General features: G+C 34.6%; 1 protein-coding gene and 1 long non-coding RNA gene across 2 annotated transcripts in view; both read right to left on the minus strand.

The window, feature by feature from the left end:
* kcnk9 (potassium channel, subfamily K, member 9) overlaps positions 1 to 27,962 on the minus strand; it is a 108,886-nt gene that overhangs the window by 21,329 nt on the left and 59,595 nt on the right. The gene's annotated exons all lie outside the window — the stretch shown is intronic.
* LOC115428344 (uncharacterized) lies at positions 95 to 27,914 on the minus strand. Its single transcript, XR_003936608.1, has 4 exons — positions 27,904 to 27,914; positions 24,301 to 24,303; positions 13,043 to 13,138; positions 95 to 105 (listed from the first exon to the last, which is right to left on the minus strand). It is a non-coding gene; the product is annotated as an uncharacterized LOC115428344 (long non-coding RNA).

The raw sequence follows: 27,962 nt of genomic DNA on the forward strand, positions 1-27,962 counted from the left end.
TCAGACAGGCCATTTTATTTGTCTGATATTTCTCTTTTAACCCTTTCATGCATGAATTATGAGAACCTTAGTCAACATTTTTTTTCCCCCCGAGTATTTTTATTCCTCTTTAGGCATGAAAAAAACAATGCGATTGAAATTTTTTAAATTAATCTATTTTTCATGGAGTTACAAAAATGTTCCCTCATTTGGACACCATGTGTTTAAGTTTTGAAGCAAAGAAACATGTATTTAAAACTCATCATCAGAAAGTGATAAATTGTGTGAAAACTGTGAAATAAAAACATTTTTCTTGCAGCTAATCTGATGTTTTCTCACATTTTAACATACTCTGATACTAGTTATTACTCACTTCATGGAGATAATATGCAAAAAAAAAAAAAAAAAAATCTGTGTGAGAAAACTGTTAATTACAGTCTAATAACAACTAGTAATAATTGATTTACACTCAAACATGTTACTGGGTCAAAACACAGTAACGTCCCATCAGAGAGCGAACTTTAATTGATTGCCATTTCAACATTAATTTCAATATAAAGTAGCTCCTTGTTTTGGATAATCCCTTATGGTCCAACTGAAGCAAAAATTTATTTAAAAGTAAAAGTGTGGGTCATTTAGCAACACTAATCTGTCAAATTGTCTCTAAAATGTCCTGTCAGAGAGATTTCGAATACCGTGTTTTGACCCTACAGCAGATCAGGTTTATCAAGAACAGGAAAGCATCCACTGTGTTGGTTGATATGCAAATAAAACAACAAAACGCATGAATATAGAAGAGGACAGCTGTAGAATAACTGTCCACTGTAGTGACCACTACGCATGAAAGGGTTAAAGTCCAAAATATTTTTGTATTATGGTGTCTACTAAAAATTTGGCAGGCTTGTACCCCTGTCAAATCAGAAATTATTGGGTGTACGGACACTACAGCCTATTAACCTCCATATTTAATGCCTACACAGATATACAAATGTTTCAGCACTCAGGATAATCATACATTGTTTATTGCATAGATGTCGTGTCCAAAGCATGCGTGCTGAAAAATTCCATATATTGACAGAAACAATAAAATTAGACCCACATATTTTGAATATGGTGTACGGACACTACAAGACTGGAATGGAAATCTGGCTTACCACATGGTCGCATCTCCATTAGATCTGTAACTAAGTCTTCCTGGTACAGGAGGAAATAAACATTTGTGAACAAGTTATAACAATATATCTACTAGGCATATACGCCATATTATTGATGGAAGTATATTGGTGTACGGACACTACATGGATTTTGGTGAACAACGCACCATTGAAAACATGCGGTTCGACGTAAACATTCGTTTGACACATTGTTCCCAAATTTTCTGCAGCCAGGGAGCAGACCAAAATCTGTCTAGTTGTGCATATTTAGTCATAATAATACTTAAATAACAGGTTCCCATTCTATTATTACAATTAAAGGGCTGTAAAAGAAGGGTTTTCAGAACAAAATGGTTGATTGTCTTAATACTGAAAATAAGAACTGATAATCAAACAGCTGTTCAACACAAATGATCAATACATGAAAAGCAATGTGATGTGTGTATTTTGTAATAAAAAAGACACAGGAGTTGAGTAGTAATTATTTATTGTGTTACAAAACATTATGTACAATAATTTTGCTCTCTTATAACAATAAAATTGTGCACATGTTTTCACGCTCATTGGGTCGCCATTTTATCAGTTTTAATCCAATTTTCTTCAAATTTGGAGGATTGCAAAATCTAGTAATAAGATGGCCAAAGACACATTCTGGGAATGGTTTTGGGGGTATCTTTTTCAAATACTGATTAATAACTGATGCAAATATACTTGTACACCTTGATTGTGATCAGGCCGTGAAGGACCTGTTTTCTGATATAACCAACGACTTCCAAGGTCTAGCCACACTGTCACTGTCAACATATCTTTAATCAGCAGCAAAACTGAACATACATTTACAGACAAACTGCATGAATACACAGTAAAAAAATGCAATGTCAATATTTTAGAGTTAAGCTATTTTAACCTAGACAATGCCTCTGGTCTGACTACCTTGTGTGTTTTTATTGCATAGGCTAGCTATTTATTGTTCTGGCTATATCATTTTATTCATTTATTATGGCTATGTCACTTTTATTTATTGATTATTATTATTATTGTTATTATTATTCTCTATACATAACTCTTACATCTCATTTGTATGTATGTACACAGTAAAAAAATCTGTAATTTAACAGAATTTTCAGTTTATTTTACAGATTTTTCCGGTATTTTTAAGATACAGGAAAATATCAATGAAATTCCAAAAACAGACTGTGATTTTACTTGACAAATGTAAAATAACATGCAAAAATTGTAACTGTGAATAACCATAAAATTTCCATTTTTTAAAGAATTTTTTCTTTTTTCACAGAAAAATACAGTTAAAATACATTTGTGAGTGTATCGTAGTTTCACAAATATTTCTTTTCTATTTATGCGATTAAACTGTTCATTTAAAGTTTAATATCGAAAAAAAATAATAAAACAAGATAAAATTACTGACAATTAACTGTAAAAGAAGTATTTGTTCTGTAAGTTTAACAAGATTTGTTTGTTAATTGACAAATATCTTGTGTAATGTGAGGTTTCACAACAAAAATGTTGAATAAATGTATTTTTGTGAATGTATAACATGTATAGGCACTGATAAACTGTCAAAATACAGTTTTTATCAGTGGATTGTACAACTTAGTCTCATTGAAAATTATATATATATATATATATATATATATATATATATATATATATATATATATATATATATATATATATATATATATATATATATATTTATAGGTAATTTGATTGTTTTAATACAAGTATATATTCTTTATTAAACATTAAAAAGTAAAAAAAAAAATCCAAAATCTCAAAAAACTGTATTTTAATTATGGAAAATATATTAATATTACTCTTTTTTTACCTTTTTTTTTTTTTTTTTTTTTTTTTTTTACAGTGTATGCGAGCAACAGAGTTCACAGAATTTCCTTCAGGATCAGTAAAGTATCTATCTATCTATCTATCTATCTATCTATCTATCTATCTATCTATCTATCTATCTATCTATCTATCTATCTATCTATCTATCTATCTATCTATCTGTCTGTCTGTCTGTCTGTCTGTCTGTCTGTCTGTCTGTCTGTCTAAACAGAGTGATGATTAGTGACAGTCTGCCACATTGCATTGTGGGTACTGGACATTTTACTCATTGGGCTGGATCTATCAAAGGTTTGCGTGTATTAAAACATGTGCAAACTCATTGTACACGCAAAAAAATGTACAAACTGATTTACTAACAGTGCGCAATAAAGGTTGCGTCTTTCAAAGGTGCAAAATAGCGCGTCTGCATCCAGTTAGTATATTTGCCACAATGAATATGCAATATGGGGCGTTTACACACAGTTGTGCGTGTGCTAGGAGGAGAAAATGTAAATGTATTAATTCAGCACACACAAAGTGATTTATTAAACCATAAAGTAATTTTATTCATAGAAACTGCGTCTACATTTACCACATCTCAAAAGGAGGTGCAAACAGTTTGGATGGGTAATTGCGCACACATGGAAGTGGTTAGGGACCATCAAAATGATGAATCGAGATGCAGATGCACGCAAAACCCTCATTTAAATAGGGCGGTCTCCAAGACTTTGCACTTGTTGTAATTTGCACAATCAATATTGGTAAATCACCTGCAAACCGTGGTCACACCCCACACACAAAATTCTAGATTGCTCAAGCAAATTACTACAGTCAAATTGGGATCTTAGTAGATCCGGCCCATTGTGTTCTATGTGCAGGGGTTCAAGATGGGTGTTGTGTTAATGTTTATTTCGGTTAATGTGTCTGTTTTACAATGCTTATTGGCCTTTTTATGTTTATTTTTTATTAATGTGACACATTAGTCAAACCTGTAGCAGAACAATACCTTACCTGATTGTCACTGTGAAACTATTTTGAAAAAAAAAAGGGTGGACTTAGCTCTTTCAAAGTATAAGCATGTCCTGGGGCAGTTGAAACCCATAGAGTAAATATTTCTCCTCAAATTGTAAATGTGACAAAAATACACTTTAAATATCATTGCCACCCAAAAAGCTACTTCAAGAAATTTCTGAAAATCATGTCACAACCCACACTTTGGAAACCCCTAGCGTAGGTTGGAAACTGATGAAGAAAATAACACTGCAGAGAAATAATATTAGCACATTATAGTCATTTTTAAACTAAATTTGGAATATAAAGTGTAATCATATTACTCTTAACAATGTTTAAAATATTTTTTACACATTTCATCATTCATTTTGACACTGAACTGAGTAGAATTACCTCTGAAAATTAGACACTGGCCATAGAGTAAATTTTACTCTAATTTTGAGGCAGACTAAATGTTATCTGGAACAGAGTTAGATTCAACTCTCTAAAAGTTAAATTAACACTTTTTTTTTTTTTTTTTTTATTGTGCATGAGTATGTGTAATGTAAAAATAATCTTGTATTTGTCTTGTTTCATATGTTTCTTATATGTGCCACACAGAATCCTTCATGTCTTTCCTCATAAATTTAGACACATGAGTGCACCAATATGTTAGATTTTATTGTACTTTTTTCATGCTTTGAGGCTTCTGGGAAGCACATGTTTGACCTCACAGTGCTTTGAACTATGGGCAACTACATCAGACAAAATCTGGAGAAACGTGGCCTTATGTAGAGTTTGAAATATGGGCAAGAAGTGGATAATTTGACATTGGGACAGCCCTAAAACCTCACAGAGGGACCACAGAGGGACTGTATTTCTGATTCCATGGACTGCATCTGTGAGTGTACAGATCAGGAGTGTTTTAACCACACATGAAACTTTCAGAATTTGGGGTAAAAGAGTGAGCTTATAATAACAACCATGCCTCCTTATAAAAATAGATTTATTCATCTTTGTGTGGTTAGATTTAGGCAGCGATAGTACATATAGAAAGACACTATAAAAAATACTACCCATTTATTTAGAAAGACATAAAACTGTCAAAATCACATGGAAAAAACTGAATATTAAAACAGATGACTGATGGTTTTCCATGCTGTGATAGTGAAGTAAAGCCATGTTTCTAAGCTGTTTGTTGTTGTAAAGGCTAGAGTAAATCACATGCAGGTGGTATATGACTGAATCTGACCAGTGCACTGCAAAAAAAGGTCTAAAAACAAGATAAAAACACTAAATCTGAGGAAAAAGGTACTTAAAACAAGTGAACTATCTGTCCATGCAGCAAGATAATTTCACTTGACAAGATTTCTTGAATTAAAACCTAGAAATAAGGATGTCTACAAATGTATGAACACTTAAGATAAGAAATTAACTCTTAAAACAAGATATAGTATCCAACACTTCTAAATCTAAGTTTTTTGTTTTGTTTTTTTTATCTTGGTTAGAACCAAATAAGTTGTAGTGTGATCAGTACTTAAAGTAAATTATCCCATATTTAACTTCCCCATTTGTCTGAAAACTCCAGTGATTTGCCATAAACTTGTATCAAAGGGTAGATTTTGCAGAATTCTCATGTTTTGTGCAAGAACGTAATTATGGATTTTGTCCGGTGATGCTAAAAAAAACTTGTAAGTACTGCAGCTTTAACCCAAAACAAGGACATTTTTCTAACCCTTACCAAGGATCTGTTAATTCCTTATCTAAAAACTTCCAAAAGTCGATTTATTGAGAACTACATTTATTGTCTGTTTGTTTATAGAAGACCATAAGACGTAAGAGATCCTTCAAATTGACTGAGATGATACATACAGTTGCAGAACAAATTATTAGACCATCAAAAGTCATCAAAAACAATGGTTATGCAATCCAGTACTAACTCCTGTGTGTATCATGTGACTAAAACAGACAGAAAAGAAAACATGGAATGCCTAAAAGCACTGTTTTTGTCAGTACAGTGTCATAGATATTGATCTATGAACTGGAGTGATTTTGGTTATTATCAAGAAAACATGGAAAATGGATAGATATCAGCTCTGAAATTAAACTACAATGAGCTGTTTTTGTTATTATCATTGTATTTGTCCAAACAAATGTACCTTTAGTTCAGCGGTGTCAAACTCAATTAATTCAGAGGCCACATACGGCGTAATATGTAATAAAGTGGGCCGGACCAGTAAAATAATATAAATAATAGGATAAGAACTTCGAAATAATGTCAACTCCAAAGTTTTCTCTATGTTTTTGAGTGAAAACAGTAAAATTCTGTAATAAAAATGTTCACATCTACGAACTGTACTTGAACGTAACATCAACAAATATGAACAACCTGAAAATTCTTAAGAAAAATAGGTGCCATTTTGACAATATTACACCGCAGTTTATCATTTATACATATGAATCACAACTTACAGATCACAGTGGATCTACAAATACACACAACATTTGATAATTGGCAGAATATTATTAAAATACTACATACTTCTCTTAAGACATTTCAGGTTGTTCATATTTTTTGGTGAAAAGCCAGTCTGTAAATGTCAACATTTTTGTGTAATTTTACTTTTTTGACACTAAAACAAACAGAAAAAAATAGCTTTTTTTCATTATTTATAGGTTATTATGATAGTATTTTACTGGTCTTACCTATTTTAGATTGAACATCCTTGATTGTTAATATTCATTCATTCATTTTCTGAACCCGCTTTATCCTCACGGGTTCAGAAAATGAGTGATTGTTAATATCTTCAGTGAAATTTTTACATTTCACAAATTCATCCCAGGGGCCAGATTGGACCCTGTGGCGGGCCGGTTTTGGCCCCCAGGCCGCATGTTTGACACCTGTGCTTTAGTTGTACCAGGCAGTAAAATGAACAAGAAATTAAAGAAAACAAGGGTGGTCTAATAATTTTTTCTGCGACTGTATAAGTAAGTTGCATAAAAATATAATGGGAATTGTTGGCTAAATGCTAATCTTATCTGCTGTTTTGTAATGTAAGGTTTCTGGGAGAGTCCTCACTGAAAACAGCTGCCTTCTGCTCCAAAAAATAAGGAAGCTCTAAAAGTTATCCATAATAATAAGCTTCATTTTACTGTGTAAGTCTGCAGCACTGATAACACATATTTGTGGAGTCATTCACGAGTAACCCCTTTTATTTATCATCTCATCATAAATAACTGTTGACTTAACACTACTAAAGTTCACCAAGCTGGATCATATCCTGTTGCCTCCTATTTTCAGTTTTTTGTTGTATTTTATTTGTATACTTTTCCACCTGATGATGCAGAAAACTCTATATAACACTATCCGCTTAACATTTTGATCCCCTAAATGCAGAACAGAAGGGTAACGACCACCTCCCTTTGATTTTCAGATTTCTTTTCATACATTGTTAGTATCATCCATTATTCATAACACTATCAAGGCAGTCCCTCATTAGCACCCGCAGAGCCTGGGTAGTTACTCTACAAGTGTTGAGCTGTTGCTTAAACCAACACCTTTTGGCAGTCTGATCCGTGGGTTAATTTGCCTTGTATTATTTCAGGTGCGCCGGTGGCATTAATTGCTACAGGCCGTGGCATTTTAATGAAGGTCAAGAAGAGCAGGGAGCAGAGAGGTGAGAACACCTTGTTCAGCTCTCTGCCTGAGTCTCCACCACGTCACTGACAAGAGCTTAATGTGTCTGGGGAGTGGGGGCACCATGGTTACCTACTACGAACAGGGAACATTTCACTACCAGTGCTTTCTGAAACACTAAGTCTCCTGACAATTGTACTTTGTTATGGTACCATAAACATTATAGTCTTTCAGCTGGTAGTCGTCTTAACTCTATTGTTAAAGTTAAAATGTCACACATTAAATTCTACACCATAAAAGAGCCAATCCCTCCAATATCAGTGATGCCTGCCAGCGGCTCAGAAAGATCACATTTACATTTTAAGTGTTCGTCTAATGCGCTTATCCGGAGACGTACAACGAATATGGGACCTTATAGTAACTGTAAAATTACAAACAACAGAGAAGCTGCAGTCATGTTTCCTTCTTCCTTATGAATAGGGGAGTTAGAAAATATCGGTTCTGCAATATATTGCGATATTTCATCTCACGATACTGTATCGATATTAAAAAGTACTGTATCGATATTTTTTGGGATTTATTCAGATGCAGATATTGTGGAGCTTCTTTTTTTTGGTTTTCTTTGTTGTTTATATCTAATTTGTTATTATTTAACACTGTTTTATTAAATAATGGTTATTTGAAGCATCCTAAAAGCACTTTTTACTGTCTGAGAGGCAGATGGTAGTTCTGTTGTTGGGATTGAACTAAAATACCGCTCTGATGTTAGTTGTGAACTAATAGAATATGAACATTTGAACAGGATCGTAAACTGTAATGTCTGTAAAACAGAATTTCAGTTTGAACACAGGAACAGTTTGTGATACAGCATTAGATCCTGTTGGGATCGAATAAAAATGTGTTTAATATTTGTGCATATTTCTGGTGTAATTCAATTCAAACTGGAAATAATCACTGGAGAAAAAAAAAAGCCTTTTTTAATAGTATTGTGATATATTGTGATATATCGTGATATATTGTATTGTGATCCTGGTATTGTGATTTGTATCGTATCGCCAGATTCTGGCCAATACACAGCCCTACTTATTAACATATAGAAAAGCAACAAATTAAAGTTAACAAAATAGCATCTTAGAAAGGTCTCGACCTGCTGCATTCCTCCAGAACTGTGTATAGACTGTAAAAAAGAATTACCTGGAATCACTCTCACATCATCAAAAGCACAGGTATTAAACATGCGGCCCGGGGGACAAATCCGGCTCGCAAAAGGGTTCAATCCAGCCCCTGGGATGAATTTGTGAAATGCAAAAATGACAATGAAAATATGAACAATCAAGGATGTTCAAATAATTTTAGGGTCAGTTCAACCTAAAGTGGATCAGACCAGTAAAATACTATCAGAATAACTTAGAAATAATGAAAACTGTCATTTCTTTTCTTTGCTTTAGTGTAAAAAAGTAAAATTACACAAGAATATTTACAGACTAGCCTTTTACAAAAAAACGTGAATAACCTGAAATCTCTTAAGAGAAATATGTGAAATTTTAATAATATTCTGTCTGTTATTTAATGTTTTGCGTATTTGTAAATCCACTGTGATCTGTAACTTGTGATTCACATGTATAAATGATAAACTAAGGCATAATATTGTTAACATTGCACTTAATTTTCTTAATAATTTACAGGTTGTTCATATTTGTTTGAGTACAATTTGTAGATGTAAACATTTTCATTACGGAATTTTACTTTTTTCACTCAAAAGTTCTTATCCTATTATTTATATTATTTGACTGGGCCGGCCCAGTTTATATCATATTAGGCTGAACGTGGCCCCTGAACTAAAATGAGTTTGACACCCCTGATTTAAGGGTTTGTGTTTGCTGCTCTGAAGCCTCAATTTTGGCCATCTTGATTTTATAGAGCCAGAAATTATTATATTTATACTATCACTGTCAAACAATTAAAATGCTTAATCGGATTAATCACAGGGTTGCTGTGAATTAATTTTAACTAATCACAACGAAATATCATTAATTTTTAATCTACATAAATCACATTTCATTTTGCATGAGTAAACAGACTCAAAAAAGAAGGGAATATACGTGCATTTAACGTGTTCGTCACAAGCTGGGCAATGCATTAGCTGAAGTGCTAGTAGAATCCCCGACTATCGTATGCTTCACCTTAATGTCGTATTTTAAGCTGGAGGTGCTTCGGTGAAAAGAAAATTCCTTTCTGCAGAGTGTGTATAATACTTTATGTCGGTCGACTTTTCCGGCTTGGGTTTTTTTTGTCCTCATATTTCCATCCAGAGGACAAACGTGCTGTTCAGCGTCTTCCATCTTTATGGGTTGGTTCTGCTGCCTGTCACTACCGGGTTAACTGCCCATTTGCGTAAGTGCGATGCTACCTCTACTTGGACAAACTACCCCAAATGCATTGGCAGAGACGTTCAGAGTCATTCTGTAGATGGATTAATTGCGTTAAAATTTTTAATCAGATTAATCATGATGATGGATTAATTTATACAAGAGGGTGGAAATTGAGAAGAGTATGCAAACAAAATGCAACTGACTGAAAACAACAACTATGTCAAACAACACCACACTGCTAATTAGGAAATATGTTAAACATTCATTCATTCATTCATTCATTCATTTTCTGAACCCGCTTTATCCTCACTAAGGTCACGGGGGTCACTTGGAGCCTAGCCCAACTACTATGTTAAATACTGACAGGTAATTTAACCCTTTCATGCATAGCGGTCACTACAGTGGACAGCTATTCTCCAGCTTTTCTCCTATACAGGGTGGGGAAGCAAAATTGACAATGAAATTTAGTTGTTTTTTCTCAGCAGGCACTACGTCAATTGTTTTGAAACCAAACATATATTGATGTCATAATCATACCTAACACTATTATCCATACCTTTTCAGAAACTTTTGCCCATATGAGTAATCAGGAAAGCAAACGTCAAAGAGTGTGTGATTTGCTGAATGCACTCGTCACACCAAAGGAGATTTCAAAAATAGTTGGAGTGTCCATAAAGACTGTTTATAATGGAAAGAAGAGAATGACTATGAGTAAAACTATTACGAGAAAGTCTGGAAGATACTATTAAAGAAGAATGGGAGAAGTTGTCACCCGAATATTTGAGGAACACTTGCGCAAGTTTCAGGAAGCGTGTGAAGGCAGTTATTGAGAAAGAAGGAGGACACATAGAATAAAAACATTTTCTATTATGTCAGTTTTCTTGTGGCAAATAAATTCTCATGACTTTCAATAAACTAATTGGTCATACACTGTCTTTCAATCCCTGCCTCAAAATATTGTAAATTTTGCTTCCCCACCCTGTATATTCATGGGTTTGTTGTTTTAGTTCCTTATCAGCCAAAACAGTGGACGCTTCTGCATCATCCCATACACTGCAGTTCATACCATTAATGTGACTTTCCTGTTCTTGATAAACCTGATCTGCAGTAACATATTTGAATGAAAATTAATTGCTAATTGTTATTAGACTATAATTAACATTATTTTTAAGTTGTCATTTTTTGTTGCATATTATCTGAGTAAGTAATAACGAGTATTACAATATGTTAAAATGTGAGAAAACATCAGATTAGCAGCATTGAAAATGTTTTTATTTCCTAGTTTTCACACAGTATATCAGTAAATGCATATTTCTTTGCTTCAAAAATACATTTTTATTTGTACATGCAACCTGTGCTGCTAGTCATTCTCTCAGTAAATGAGAATCAGTTCTCAACTAACTTACCTGGTTAAATAAAGGTTAAATTGAAAAAAAAAATAATAATAAAAATTCAAACGCATGGTGTCCAGATGAGTGGACATGTTTTTTTTAACTCCATGAAAAATAGGTTCATAAAAAATTTTCAATCACATTGTTTTTTTTTCCATGCCTAAAGAAGAATAAAAACACTCAGGAAAAAAAAAAAATCTTGATTAAGGTTCTCATAATTCATGCATGAAAGGGTTAAGCAGCTGGAACTGAACACATACATGGGTTTGATAACAGGGATGTTGACTTAATACAAACTGGTAGTAGCGCTATAGCTGGTCTACTGAACAGACCGTGTGATATAATAGAGAGGCATCTTCCACCTTATTGGTGAAAAAAACTGTATTACTGTCAATGAGGAGAAATAAAGCATTTACACATACACTGGTTGTCAATTTAAAAGATCATTTTACTGAATTATTCCTGTCATTTGCTGATGTAGTTGAGCTATGCAAACAGGTGGATCCACAAATCCAGGAAACTAAACCTAGGTTTGTGGATCCCGTTTGGTGTCAACTAACATTAATTTATGCTGTATTTTTGGGTCAAATCATACCTTAAATTATGTATTGTTTTGGCTAACGTTACTTCTTAGTAAAGCTCTTGCTTTCATGATCAGATCTTTCATAGTTTTTGTCTTCATCTTGTGATTCTGAACCTTGTGCTCCTACATGATTTATAAACTAACTCAGGGGTGTCAAACTCAGATCCTCGACAGCCAGTATCCTGCATGTTTTAGATGTTTCCCTCTTCCATCACACCTGGAAGCCATTACAACATTATCAGGCTTCTGCAGAGCATGAGGATGAGCTGATCTTTAATTGAACCAGGTGTGGCTGGAAGAGGGAAATATCTAAAACATGCAGGATACCGGCCCTCAAGGACCGGAGTTTGACACCCCTGAACTAACTTAAACTGAGGCTAACGTAGTTTTTCAAATACAGGGGAACTGGAGAATAAAGCTATGACGGAGTATTAGGGCCACATGAGAAAATAAAAACATTTGTCACCACGAGTATAAAGTCATAAAATATCGATATAAAACCCTTAATTGTATGAGTTTAAAGTCGAATACAAAAAGAATCACAATGTTATGAGAATAAAGTCGTAGTTATAAAAAAAAACTCATAAAAATGTCATTCATTTATGAGATTAAAGTCATCCTATTCCGACAATAAAGCCATAATATTACAAGAATAATTCAAAAACAGGCTGGGAAAAATGTCATAATTTACCAGAATAAAGTCGTCCCCTGCTGGTCCACAGCAGTAGTATCTGTGTTGTATAAAGTACTTGATCTGAACTAGACGTAAATCTCCTCAGTCCCAGTAGATCCTGCATATATTCACTGGGGTCAGTCCACGGTCTACTGTAAATGCACTTTGGATCAGCTGGTTCTGGACCCTAGTTTTGGACCCTGGTTGTTTGTGATGATGAAACCATGTATATTTGTTTCAGGTAAAAATAGCGATGATCCCCTACACCTTGGATGTCTGGATATGTAATTTCTGTCCACATGTCGATGTTTATGGACCACTTGTTCTTTGGTCGCTCGTACGAATCCATGTTGAGTCCAGTTGTCCTTCATTTAATTTCATATTTCACATTTTCCCAGTCTCTCAGTGTTTACTGCTGTACTCCGTCATGTTGAGCAGGTTGGTTTTGGCCACTCAGTCTGACTTAGAGGGGTGTGGCCTGGGGGGGAAATGACGTATGTGCACACCCTCTATAACCCTGTACTACTATAGATGTGACTTGTCGAAGCATGGACATTGCATGAATGTTGTGGAGAGGTGCTTCATCAAGATGTGCTGTCTGAGGTTTTTACCAGAAGTAGGTAATTCCAGGTTCATTAAGTCAAAGTCCTGCCATGTATTGGTTCCAACCTGTTCACTGAACCAGCCCATTCTGATGAGCGCCAACTCCTCATCCAAGTAGATGGGATAATTACTGGAATTACCTGTGTTAAGTGAACAGGTTGGAACCAATACATGGCAGGACTTTGACTTGATGAACTGGGATTAACCACCTCTGGTTTTTAGCATTTTCATTCTGGACCCATGCACAGAAACACCTGTCACACTAGAAACTCCACACAAAAGAAAGGCAAACTACACTCAGGTGCAAAACTTTAGGGTTGTGTTTGCACCATTGTATTGTTAGAGCAAAAACAATCGGGAATAAGGTCAAATAAACTGAGCAAATTCCCGGCACAAACACTACTAAATTCCCTGCACAATTTAGAGGGCATAATGCAATGAGTGTGGCTCCAGCCCCAGGGCTTTTTCCATCATCCACTGAATAATGTATGGTATAGCTATAATTCTTAGTAAACAAAACATCTCCATATACCTCAGTGACCCAGTAAATGGGGCTCATGTTGGGCGTGCAGGTCAAACACGTGAAAAGACTGTGATGGAAATATTTTACACCCAACTGCTAATATGTTCCAGCAATAGCAGCCTGAACATTCTCTGCATTCATATGTGCACATTTCCTGTGAAATTCTCAAGGTTACTGCATAAGTGAGCGCTGCACTGGCTGGCACCTGCAATTAAGGCTAAATCAACAAGAAAGGATTCTGCACCTGTAGGGTCATTTAGAAAAAGGTGAGACGAGTTGAGGTGGAAATCTAAACACAGAAAACTTCACGTAATGTCTCAGGAAGCAGCCTAGATACAAAATGAGAAATTGAGCTGTGGTGTGAAAGTGTTGAATTTACATTCTGTTGCACTTGAGAATCCTTAAATCTTAGGTATAGCATGTAATCCATCTCACGACTAAGCCCTATTATGTCTGCTCTGAGTGTGAGTCTGTCAAGGAGGGTGTAGATCCATTTATTTCATGCATGGTAATACTCTTATTTTGTGAAACCGGCTCTTTTCATGAGTGCACTCCCTGATGGATCCAACCGAGCAGCGGCTCAGGATTCAGCAGGAGAGCACGATAAACAACTCCCCCAAGGCTAAAGAGAACAGACACCGACAGACACATGCCACTGACATATGGGAACACACAATGCACAAAGCAGGAGAAGCCATCACCAACTACGGTAATGAGGAAGTAGAGAAGGGGAAGACGCAGGAGTGGCACAGGGAGAAGAAGTTCAAACAGCAAGTAGCCATAGCCCATTAGCATGACTGGCATCATGACTGAATGTTCCAACACCTACAGGTTTGAAACTCACTTTTTTCATTGAACAAAATGAGTGAATGAATTCTTTTATGATAAAATCAGTCTAATTATTCATTAACCCATAAAGACCATATTTTTATTTTATTGTTTTTATTTGGTAGTGATTTATCATTCTTATTTTTTTGTTGTTTTTAATTGTATGGCTTTTTATGTATTTGATTCTTTTATTTGGGTTTTATTTATTTTCTGTACAGCACTGTTTTCTTTTTGTACAGTTCTATGTCTTTTAATCTATTCTGTATTTTATTCTTTTATTTTGGTTTTAATTAGTCTTCTGTACAGCACTTTGGTCCACTGTGGTTGTTTTAAAGTGCTTTACAAATAGTGTTGGATTGGATTGGATTGGATGAGAAAGACCCAGTGCTACTATCATGGTAGTAACCCAAATCAATTTTACTCTCTATCTAACCTTTCTTAAGGGATTTTTCCCTAATTATTATAATATTATCCTCTGTTTTTAGCATTTTTTCAGTGAAAATCAGGTATTTTTCTGTATTTAATTGACTGATCATGTAGATGTTCATTAAAGCTCAAACTAAAATAGAGGGTTATTATATCAGAAACAGAGAAAACTGAAGAAAAAGTGACTTTTTCAGTAAAATATATCATTAATTGAACATAAACCCAGTGTCTCCATCCACTGTCATTGATCCAACTCCATGGGTTTTACTGGTGAATCAATGTTGTAGAAGATGACAGTGTTTCCACGGTAACTACGGCGCCTCTGAACGTCCAAATGGATCATATCTGATGACCATGAAAGATCATTTTCACTTGTTCCATTGGCAGATTTTTTTTTTTTTTTTTTTGCTTGAATTAAGCAAAAAATATCTTGAATTAAGCACAAAAAAGTGCTGCAGATTCAGCAGTGTGCGCCGCTGCAAAATGTATATAGTGGAAACCATGCACACAGGTTCTGCTTGTGGCCACCCTACTTCCTGAGTGTTTGCATTCTTCACACAGGCTACATGTATTCGTTTGGTACACCTCCGTATTGTATTGAAGGTCCTGAACCAAAATGGTAAGATACAAACGAGTGCACTGTTACACCCCTAGTTTTACTTGGGAATCAATGTTGTAGAAGATGACGGTGTTTCCACGTTCACTACAGAGCCTCTGAACGTCTAAATGGGTCATATCTAATGACCATGAAAAGATGACAAACTGTATTTTATACCAATTATTTACATGTATTGATAGGATGAGTGGATCAACAGGGATAAAACTGTTTACATCAGTAGATGGTTTTGGTCACCGGTACACTGCAAAAATCAAAATCTTACCAAGTTTACTTTTCTCATTTCTTGTCAAAATACCTCATCACACTTAAAATAAGACATAATCACCTTAGGAGTAACTTGTAAGTGAGATATAAGAACTTATAAGAACTTATTTTTTGCTTAATTCAAGCAAAAAAAAACAAAAAAAAAAGCCAATGGAACAAGTGAAAAATATCTCGGTAAGATTTCTTGAAATAAGATTTTCAAGATCTATTGTCCAAAAATAAGTTCTTATACCTGACTGAAAATTTACACTTTAGGTGATTATGTCTTATTCAAAGTCTGATGAGATATTTTGACCAGAAATGAGAAAAATACACTTGGTAAGATTTAGATTTTTTTCTAGTGTATTGGTACCAGTATAGGATCTGCCTTGTATAATGCTGATTTATTTTTTCCATTTTGATATTTTCAAAGTAGCACATCCACTGATAAATTTAGATTACTGGGTGGTCTGTGCCTTTAATGTTAGTCCGCCGTAGGCATAGATGCTGTATGGTAGTAACACATCTGCCTACATTTTTGGCATGTTGATAGAGTCTTTGGTTCTGCGCAGCATTGTGTGGGTTGGTGTTTGAGTGGAAATGAAGGTCTGCTGTTGTTGTTGTTGTGTGTGGATCTGATCCACTCTAGCATGCTTTGTAAGTGACCCCGGACTGTAAAAGTTGTTGTGTGGTATGTGCCCCGTGAGCTAGTGTAATGGATTTGATATCATCATCTGCAGGCTGCAGACATTATGTGTAACAAACAACACAATGGAAGGACTCTAAGAATTCAGCTCACTTAAGAATGCACCTACACTCTGGTTGTGGTTTTATAGACAGTTGAGAAGGTTTATTTGTGCTACAGATATTGTTAATCTGACAGTTTAGAAAAGGGCACATGGAATAAATTATAATTTTCATGAATTTGTATATAGTATAAAGCATTCTATAAACCTTCAGTTTGGGAGACAGTTTAGCACACTTGCCAAATTACCAAATGGTACATAACCAAGATGCAAAATTTAAGTAGAATACGTCAACCATAGATTTGAACAACCTTATACAACTATATTTTCCTCTCAAAAATCTCCAACAGCAGTATTTATAAAATTAAAAGCTAATTGTAATGTGCTTCTTTCTAATGTTGCTGTTGAGTCAACCACAACCATATCAATTTTAGTTTTAATATTAAATTTAAATTCTATTCTATTCTATTCTATTCTATTCTATTCTATTCTATTCTATTCTATTCTATAAATAATACATTTCTTATTTTTCTCTTATGGTTCATTTTTCACTCCTTTGTGTGTGTGTGGGGGGGGTTCTACCTTTTTCTCTGCACTTGCTTGTTGTATGTTGCTGCTGTTAACTGTTAAATTTCCTCGTGGTGGGATAAATAAAGTCTTATCTCATCTCTACTTATCTTATCTTATCGTATCGTATCGTATCATATCATATCATATCATATCATATCATATATCATATCTTCTCTTATCTCGTCTTGTCTTGTCTTATCTTTCTTATCTTATCTTTCTTATCGTATCTTATCTCGTCTCGTCTCATGATATCATATCGATCTTATCTTATCTTTTCTCTATTCCGATATAAAGACATGGCTCTGTTGACCCAACTCCAAGCACTAGGTTTGGAAAATAGGTATATTTTTACTTAAATGGACAAGAGTTTCTCCTCTTAGCCATCTCTTAATCACAATAAAAGCAAAAGCATCTTGCATCTTAGAACCATCCTTTCCGTTAACCTTAATAAAAGCCTTAAATATATACACTACCTGACTTCAGAGCTTTATGTATGTGTCACTGAATTCTTGTAAAATAGCCTTACGTATCTAGTGAAGGCATTGAAATGAAATGGACTGTGGTGGTAGTGAATAAATAACAGATATGATAAGAAAGAACACATGTTGGTAAAACATAGATCTTAAGCCCAGTTGTTTTAGATAGTATAATGGTTAAATACTCCATACTGTGCATTTAAACTAAAATTAGGATGCAGAAGTTCTATATGTGTGGACTTATGTTATTGCTGGACACACATTCCACACTGGGTAAGCCTATGATATGCAGTACATGCACACCAGACACACAACTGAAAACCATGTGGGAAACACTGGGATGAAGTGAAATAAAGAAAAACAAAACAAACAAAAAAAAAAACACATGCCATGACTTGCTTAACTGCGGTGGCCCAGAGGTGCAACAGGCCAAACAATTATCCACTAGACGAAAAAAATTATCTACTACAAGAAAAAAAAAGAGAACAGCCTAAAAAAATTATCCACGAGATGAAAAAAATTATCTACTACAAGAAAAAAAAGAGAACAGCCTAAAAAAATTATCCACGAGATGAAAAAAATTATCTACTACAAGAAAAAAAAAAGAGAGAACAGCCCAAAAAAATATCCACTATAAGAAAAAAAAAACATCATCCACCCTTTCAATTACGGGGGCGCTGTTTACCCGAAAGGTGCCTTGCTTTAAAATTAAGGCCACCACAAAAAATAAAAGGATAGGCTGAAAAATTTTAAGGCTTTCGGCTAATGTGGCTAATGCTAAGGAAGTACCCCACCGGAAGTGGAGGTCGTGCGCTAAAAAATAAAGTTATTCTAAAATATAGATATTTCCATTAATATAGTTTGCAAAGCAGTTAAATGATTAAATACGGTTCCAGTGTCTGCTCAAGGTTAGGCATGGGCGTTAAATGGTTAAGGTTAGGGTTAGGGTATGGTTGGGGTTAGTTTTCAGTGGTAAATGGCCCTTGTGTGCACTGTGTGAAGGTTCGTTGCTAAGCTACGGCTAACGCGAAAAGTTGACGGCAACTTTGTGTTATTTTATTTTGAGAGCTGCTCTCTTTTTTTTCTCATAGTAGATAATTTTTTTCACCTGTTCTTTTTTTTTTTCTTATAGTGAATAATTTTTTGGGCTAGTAGATAATTTTTTTTGCCTGTTCTCTTTTTTTTTTTTTTTTAGTGGATAATTTTTTTGGCTGGTCTCTTTTCTTTCTTATAAGGGATTTTTTTTTTCATCTCGTGGATAATTTTTTTAGGCTGTTCTCTTTTTTTTTTTTTTTTTCTTATAGTGGATAATTTTTTTGGGCTGTTCTCTTTTTTTTTCTTGTAGTAGATAATTTTTTTTTCTCGTGGATAATTTTTTTTAGGCTGCTCTCCCCTTTTTTTTTCCTTATAGTGGATAATTTTTTTGGGCTGTTCTCTCTTTTTTTTTTTCTTGTAGTAGATAATTTTTTTCATCTTGTGGATAATTTTTTTTAGGCTGTTCTCTTTTTTTTCTTGTAGTAGATAATTTTTTTCATCTCGTGGATAATTTTTTTAGGCTGTTCTCTTTTTTTTCTTGTAGTAGATAATTTTTTTCATCTAGTGGATAATTTTTTTAGGCTGTTCTCTTTTTTTTTCTTGTAGTAGATAATTTTTTTCGTCTAGTGGATAATTTTTTGGCCTGTTGCACCTCTGGGCCACCGTACTTAACAATCTCTTTTCTTTTCATATGACTCAAATAATTTCACAACTATCTGTGTTTATCAGAGTAGTAAATAATATACTGTTGCAGTGGTTTTACATGTTGCAAAATACCTTATAATATAAATAATTTATCCTTAAAGTCACTGGTTCAGCACAGAAAACATCCAATAAAATTGCAGTATTATGATGATCAACTAAAGCAAATTCTTATAAATGTATATAAGAATTTTACGTTCTCGTTTTAGTGTCTAGGGAAAGACTTTATAAAGCTGTAACTAGAGTAAGTTATGATATTTTGCTCGGCTAAAATTTGCTTAGAGGTCTTATTTCTGTCTTTGTGCATAAGAAATCAATAGAAGTGAATCCCCAAAGGAACTTTGTGTTGGTAAATGCAAGTTCTGCAAATTGACAGGATTTCAGTTCTGTTGCAACATGTTGATGGTCATATGAACTATGTTTTCAGCTCAAAAATGTCCAATTTCATCACAATTAATGCTATATTTTCATGTCACAAATGGCCAAGTTATATTTGAACTGAATTTACCCGAAAAACAAATATTCTATTCTTTTAGATTCCCCATTTTTTCTTACAAGATTCTATCCTACATATCATATGTTTTATTTTTACAGGTTCAATATGGAGTATGGTGCTGATCCATCCTGCTTATGTTACACCAATACATACATTAAGAATGTCACACGTCACTTTTTAAATCAACAGTTTTCTAATAATAAGCATTTTTATACAGAAATAACAATTCTATATTGTTATTTACTCTTTAGTATGATGATAAACTGTACAATAAATAATTCTGATCCTCGTTTTTGCACAGGGATCATTAGTGTAAACGGTGACATGGCTGCCGAGCATCAGTATGATGGGATCTGTAACAACCATGTCACATCCGTCCACTGCCACATTTTGTGTTTTTGTGTCAGCTGTTATTGTTTTATATCCACAATACTAACATTTATGAATAAGAGAAAAATTAGCAATAGTAAGTATATAAGTTTATTACTAATAAAGTACTGGTACTGACCAGATCATCATGGGTAATGTCACGTCCGTCTACCAGCAAAAGTTTTCACATACACGTGGTATTCAAAATCCAATATTTCTGAAAATAGAGCTTCCACTGTCAAATAATATCTGTAGTCTGTGCACAAATGGATTAGCATTATTTCAACACAGTTCTATGCATTTCTTACAACTTTTTTTTTTGTGACAAAAATGGCCACTCATTTGACCCCCTAAGTAAATTTTAGCCGCGCTGCTTTTTAAAACATGCATTTTCTTTTGGTTTCTTCTACAGGAAAGCTGTTACAGATGCATAACACTGTCCTCAGTTTACCTGAGAAATTACAGTGAATATTACTACATTAATGATGGTAATTGAAAATCCGACTTAAACCCTGCTTAACAGGCACATGCTCCAGGATCAACATGGATTCACACCGGTTTAATATACATTTTAATCTTTTATCAAAATTATTCCAACATCCTGCTGTAATAGAGGAAGTTTTGACACTTGACATCCAGCTTTGTTATCAGATTTAAAAGAATGAAGAAGCTGACGATGGCGGCAGAGAGCAACTGTACAGATTAAATATCATGTTATGATCTGAAGGTATACAAAATAAAACTATGCAGGCAGGAAAAAGCTTAAAAGTTGTTTGATTTAACTTTTTACAACAGGTCGATGAGTAGAACCGAAAACTTCCAAATTAGACGTGATCAACAATTTGTAGTAAAATTTAGGGGTCTGTTTGGAGTCTTATACTATGAACGACACACACAACATCAGTCAGTGTCCTCACTTATTTGGATATTTTGCAAACAGATATTTTACTTTATATTTATTCACATTCATACTCTGGTGGTGTTTATATGTTTATAGCTACAGCTGACTGATGTGTAGCTGACAATTCACACCAAACAGCCCCTCCCACCACCACTGAACATTCATACGCATTTATACACCAGTGTGAGTGACACTGGAGGCAAGGTGGGTGAAGCCCAATAAGTTTTTATATTTATCATTTACAATAAGACTAATGCGCTGGGAGAACAATAATAAATATGCAACTCAGCTCACAAGAAAGTAAACTGGAAGATAAAATAATAGCAGTGAAAATAATAAACAAGTCTTCAAAACTTAGCTTCAATCTGGCACAAACATCAACAAATTACATTTCAAACTTTCCCATACTGAGCCTTCTGATGCTTCCCTTTCACAGTTTCAGATTACAGCGTGATATTTATCCCATCCACCAGAGGTAAATCATAGTGACTTAAGATCATAGTGCTGCTGCCTCCTCAGATTCACATCTATAATTGTCCATTTATCTACACTCAGCCTCATATGCATGCAGTCACGCATAGTTTTGCAAAGGCGAGTCAGAAACATACCTGTCGCCTGAAAACTACTAATCAACAATGAGTCACCCAACACCTTATCAGATAGTCATTGTGGCTCCTGCTCTTCAGTCTTCTGTTTTTGTTTTTTTTTTCTCTGCTGCTTGCTGAACAACAGTGCCTGGGAGCAATTTCAGTGATAAAACACCACAGGGGAGATGAGTATTAACAAAGGTGACTCATGCTTCTGCAACCTTCAAGGCGAATCATAATTCCTTATTCCATTTGAAAGGATGTTTCACTAATTTTCTCCGTTTTAAATGCATGCTGTGCGCCGTCTTTGAAGTCTGGCTTCTGAAGGCTGTTTGTGTCTGTCGTCTGCCGCTGATCTCGCACTGTAAGCAAACCACACCACACCCCCGATAAACAGGACCGGAGGAGTTGACTATAGTAACTACGTGGAGCTGTCAGCGGTGGCGATTGTGAGTTTCACAGCGGGAAATCAAACACAACGATCAGTTTGGGGTGAGATTACTCAGGTCGAAAATGGACGGTTTGTTTTGATGAGTGGAATTCATGAGTGGAACCTGCATTAACCCCTGGGGGAGCTGTGAACATGTAAGGCTCACAGTAGGGGTCCTTATCAGACTGATGTGTGGTTTTCTTGCCGCTTTAGTCTCCGTTATAATTACAGCTAGCTAGAGTAGGAGACATTATTACAAAAAATAGCATTATTTTGCTCATTTAAATGTATTATTTGTCATGAAATGATCACAGAAAGACCAGTGTGCAATCAAATAGTTTCGCCTTGTTACAATTCATCCCTGTCAACTTTGAAATTTGCAAATTATTTCTCTTTATTAACCTACAAAGACCCAAATATAGTTGCAGGAAAATTATTAGACTACCCTTGTTTTCTTCAATTTCTTGTTCATTTTAATGCCTGGTACAACTAAAGGTACATTTGTTTGGACAAATATAATGATAACAACAAAAATAGCTCATAAGAGTTTAATTTCAGAGCTGATATCTATCCATTTTCCATGTTTTCTTGATAATAACCAAAATCACTTCAGTTCTTTCATCAATATCTATGGCACTGTACTGACAAAAACAGTGCTTTTAGGCATCCCATGTTTTCTTTTCTGTCTGTTTTGGTCACATGATACACACAGGAGTTAGTACTCGATTGCATAACCACTGTTTTTGTTGACTTTTGATGGTCTAATAATTTTTTCCATGACTGTACACCAGAGACCAAACACATCTACTGATCTAAAATGTTTCATAAACTTAGAGCCACAAATTCTATCAATATATCAATACATGTAAATAACTGGTGTAAAATGCAGTTTGTCATCTTTCCATGGTCATCAGATATGACTCATTTGGATGTTCAGAGGTGCCGTAGTTACCGTGGAAACACCATCATCTTCTGCAACATTGATTCCCCAGTAAAATCTATGGAGTTGGATCAGTGACAGTGGATGAGACACTTGGTTTAGGTTCAGTTAATGATATATTTTACTGGGAAAACAATCACTTTTTCTCAAGTTTTCTTAGTTTTTTTTATGGAAACCCTCAAATGTAATCCCAGTATGATAATTAAAGTACTTTCAGTCATTCATTCATTCATTCATTCATCATCTGAACCTGCTTTATCCTCACTAGGGTCGCTGAAACCTATCCCAGCTACTTATGGGTGAAAGCAGGGTACACCCTGGAGGAGTTGCCAGTGATTAAAGCAGATAATCAGTAAAATAAGTACAGGAAAATACCTGATTTTCACTGAAAAAAATGCAGAATGGAGAGGATAATATTTTGATAAATGGTGATAGATCACTTAAGAAAGGTTAAATAGAGAGAAAAATTAATTTGGAACTGCCACAGAAGTAGCCCTGGGTCTTTATGGGTTAAAACTGGGTCTCACATAGTGGTATGTTGCCTGGATCTGGACCTAATATGCACCTTTGAGACCTGGAAATAGAACATGTTAATCTTAGTTTCTTTTTAAAATCTGAGTTTAGAAGTTACATAAAACCAATTACAATTGTTGTATTTTTGACATTGTGTCTATCGTATTTTAAACATAACCAATAATTTTAAGAGTATCATAAAGAATTTAGTGAAGGAGGAGTGTCATAGCGTTTTTTTTTCTTTGTTTTTTTGAGAGGCCATTGTACTTGAACAGCTGATATTCTATTTTATTATTTATTTGTGTGTACATTTTGTATGGTTGCAAAAGAGATTTCTGATTTCAACGGGACTTCATGGTTAAAATAATAATAATACTAATAATACTAATACTACTACTACTACTACTACTACTACTACTACTACTACTAATAATAATAATAATAATAATAATAATAATAATAATGAGAAGTCTACACATTCTTACTTTGGCTTTATCACTTTTACATATATATACAGGGTGGGGAAGCAAAATTTACAATATTTTGAGGCAGGGATTGAAAGACAGTGTATGACCAATTAGTTTATTGAAAGTCATGAGAATTTATTTGTCACAAGAAAATTAACATAATAGAAAATGTTTTTATTCTGTGTCCTCCTCCTTTCTCAATAACTGCCTTCACACGCTTCCTGAAACTTGCGCAAGTGTTCCTCAAATATTCGGGTGACAACTTCTCCCATTCTTCTTTAATAGTATCTTCCAGACTTTCTCGTAATAGTTTTGCTCATAGTCATTCTCTTCTTTCCATTATAAACAGTCTTTATGGACACTCCAACTATTTTTGAAATCTCCTTTGGTGTGACGAGTGCATTCAGCAAATCACACACTCTTTGACGTTTGCTTTCCTGATTACTCATATGGGCAAAAGTTTCTGAAAAGATATGGATAATAGTGTTAGGTATGATTATGACATCAATATATGTTTGGTTTCAAAACAATTGACGTAGTGCCTGCTGAGAAAAAACAACTAAATTTCATTGTAAATTTTGCTTCCCCACCCTGTGTATATATATATATATATATAATTTTCAGTTTTATATATACAATGTGTACAAACATATCAACATACCAACGATATCAAGACATAATAAAAGGCAAAGTGAGAAGGATAACCTTCTTACCCAAAAAAAAATGAAGAAAGAAAAGGGAAAAACAGTCAGTTTGCAAGGTCAGTACAGACGACTACATTAAGTACTTGGTGTAACAGATGTACTGATATGACCTAAATATGGCTGCCAAATTTTCAAAAAAGTCTTAAATCGTTTTCTGAGACAGTAAGTGATTTTTTTCCAGGGGATACAACTATTCATCTCAAAAGACCACCTGTCAATAACAAGAAGGGAATCAGATTTCTATGACACCACAGTGCACTTCTAGGCCACACAAAGAGCAGCTCCCATACATTTGACTTGTGTATTGTTTAGAGAACCATGAATACTTGTAAACTTCCAAAATAAACAAAGTTCAGGGTCGACTGAACTCCTGTGATCCTGGTTAAAGTCAAGCAGATATCATACCAGAGAGGCCTAATATTTGTACACAGTCAGCCAGGCTTTATCACATTTGAATACATATCCCACACACAGTATGAAATGTCCTCATGAAACCAGGTTTCATGTAGAAGTCCACCATAACCATCCCTACAGCTTCCCTCTGGTCCAACACTGGTCCATGTTGTTACTTTGTGAATTCTATGGATTTCCTCTGACTTATCTTCTAACCTGAATGTTGGCAATTTGCAGCCTTGGCATTGAAAGCAGATGCTGAGCAGCAGCATGTGACAATCTGGGAGTGAGAAACAGGATGGAATCTATGCTAACAACTCTCTACATTCCCAACAGCCGTGATAACAACCTGTACGCTGATTTCTCCAGTGCTTCTGTAAACCAGCAACTACAGCTATCGTTATCTTGTGAATGAAGTAGGCCAACGTCAACCAACAAATAGCTCCTAACGTAACACAAACCTCGCATAACATACAAAAATGTACACATCCTATAAATGTTTAATATTGATGAGCTGTAAATGTTACAGAGGCACATTCATAGATTAAATTAAAAAATGTATATACACAATAGAATACAGCACATAAGTCAGTGTTGTAGAGGATGACAGTGTTTCCATGGTAACTACAGAGCCTCTGAATGTCCAAATGGATCAAATCTGATAACCATGAAAAGATGACAAACTGTATTTTACGCCAATTATTTACATGTATTGATAGAATTAGTGGATCAACAGGTATTAAACAGTTCAGATCAGTAGATGGTTTGGTCACCAGTGGCTGTCTGGGTCTTTATGAGTTGAATGTATAAAATTTAAAGTTTAAATGTTTAAATAAGTTTTCATAAACTTCTAAATTAAGTATAGGAAATTAAATATAGGAAGCTAGCATGTCGACCTGTGGGGAAACATGGGTTCTAGATGTGTTTTAAAGCTGACTTTTGGTCTATATTTTACAAGTACTGACATAAAAATTGTTTGGTAAGTCATTCTTTAACCCTTTCATGCATGAATTATGAGACCCTTAATCGAGATTTTTTTTTTCCTGAGTGTTTTTATTCCTCTTTAGGCATGAAAAAAACATGTCTAAAGAAAAATTTTTTGTGAACCTATTTTTCAGGGAGTTGTAAAAATGTCCACTCAGCTGGACACCATGCATTTAATTCCGAAGCAAAGAAACATGTATTTACTGATATACTGTGTGAAAACTATGAAATAAAAACATTTTTAATGCTTATTATCGGTAATTCATTTCTCAGACAGGGGTAGTTGTTTGTTTACTTGCTTTACTAGTTGGTCTGATAAATGAATTACCTACAAAAGTGATATGTGGAAGACAATATGAACCTTTACCAGACATTTTTAATGCTACTAATCTGAAGTTTTCTCACATTGTAACATGCTAATACCAGTCATTACTCACTTCATGGAGATAATAAGCAAAAAAAAATAAAAAAGACAACTTAAAACAAAACAACAACTACTAATTACAGACTTATAACAATAACAAGCACTTGATTTACACTTAAACATGTTACTCTTGATCAGGTTTATCAAGAACAGCAAAGTTACACTAATGGTATGAATGTCAGTGTATGGGATGATGTATAAGCGTCCACTGTGTTGGCTGATATGGAACTAAAACAACAAAACCCATGAATACATAAGAGAACAGCTGTAGAATAACTGTCCACTGTAGTGACCACTATGCATGAAAGGGTTAAATTTAAATGAAAATTAATATATTAATACCAATATCTAGGGACTGAAGGTAGTAAATGTGTCATTCCTGTTTTTAACTTAATTTCCCATCATGCAGCATGGTACTGCAACTCCCGTCAACTGTCATGGACATAGCAACATGATTATAAGGCTATTGTATTCCAAAAGTGCTAATATCTCCAAAAATATTGGTCCGAACAACTTGCTGTTTTCGCTGGTCTCTTCCTTGACCAAAATTACATAAATATGCCAAACTGCAGCAGTCATTTTACACCAATTATTTACATGTATTGATAGAATTAGTGGATCAACAGGTATTAAACAGTTCAGATCAGTAGATGTTTTGGTCAGCAGTGGCTGTTTGGGTCTTCACGGGTTAATTTTTAGATTATTTTTTCAGTGTGCTTCTGTAAAGAGTCATCTAACTGCACCAAAACTTAAGAAACTCAGGCAGTCGATAATAATATCCACCATCAACAGGGAACAAGTTCTGTCTTCCGTGCAACCCTGTCTCCTTAAAACGTTGTTTTTCTTCCACTAAATTGCATCACACTGTCACTCTCCAGGGCTGGGAGTGTGTCTTTCTTCTGATAGTTTTGGAGCATTGTTGTCAACACTCCTTCACTCACTTTGCGTTTGGATCCTTTTCATTTATTGCCAAACTCATTACCTTCTTTAATGACATTTAGCAGAGGGAGAGCTGCCAGATTACCTAAGCAGAGCAATCACAAGTAAAATGCAAGCAACAGCTACTCAAACTTTAAAGTCATTTCACCAATAAACAGTCAAGGAAATGTCGATGGCCCGTCAATAATGTGAAGGCCAGTAATTGGAGATGTGCAGCGAGGTTTACTTGTTCTTAGCTGACAATAATAGTCCAGCGTTGTATGGATTTGTGCCTCATCACTGTGGAGTGAGTTTCTACAGCGTGTTACAGCCCACAGTCTGATTAAACAGCCTGAAACTCCATTTGTCATCATTTCTGTGTCACATCAACACACTGTAAAAAAAAAAAAAAAAAAAAATAAAAAACGGTATTATTCCAGCAGC

The sequence above is a fragment of the Sphaeramia orbicularis genome, chromosome 11 (assembly GCF_902148855.1).
Source record: "Sphaeramia orbicularis chromosome 11, fSphaOr1.1, whole genome shotgun sequence".
Taxonomy (NCBI): Eukaryota; Metazoa; Chordata; class Actinopteri; order Kurtiformes; family Apogonidae; genus Sphaeramia; species Sphaeramia orbicularis.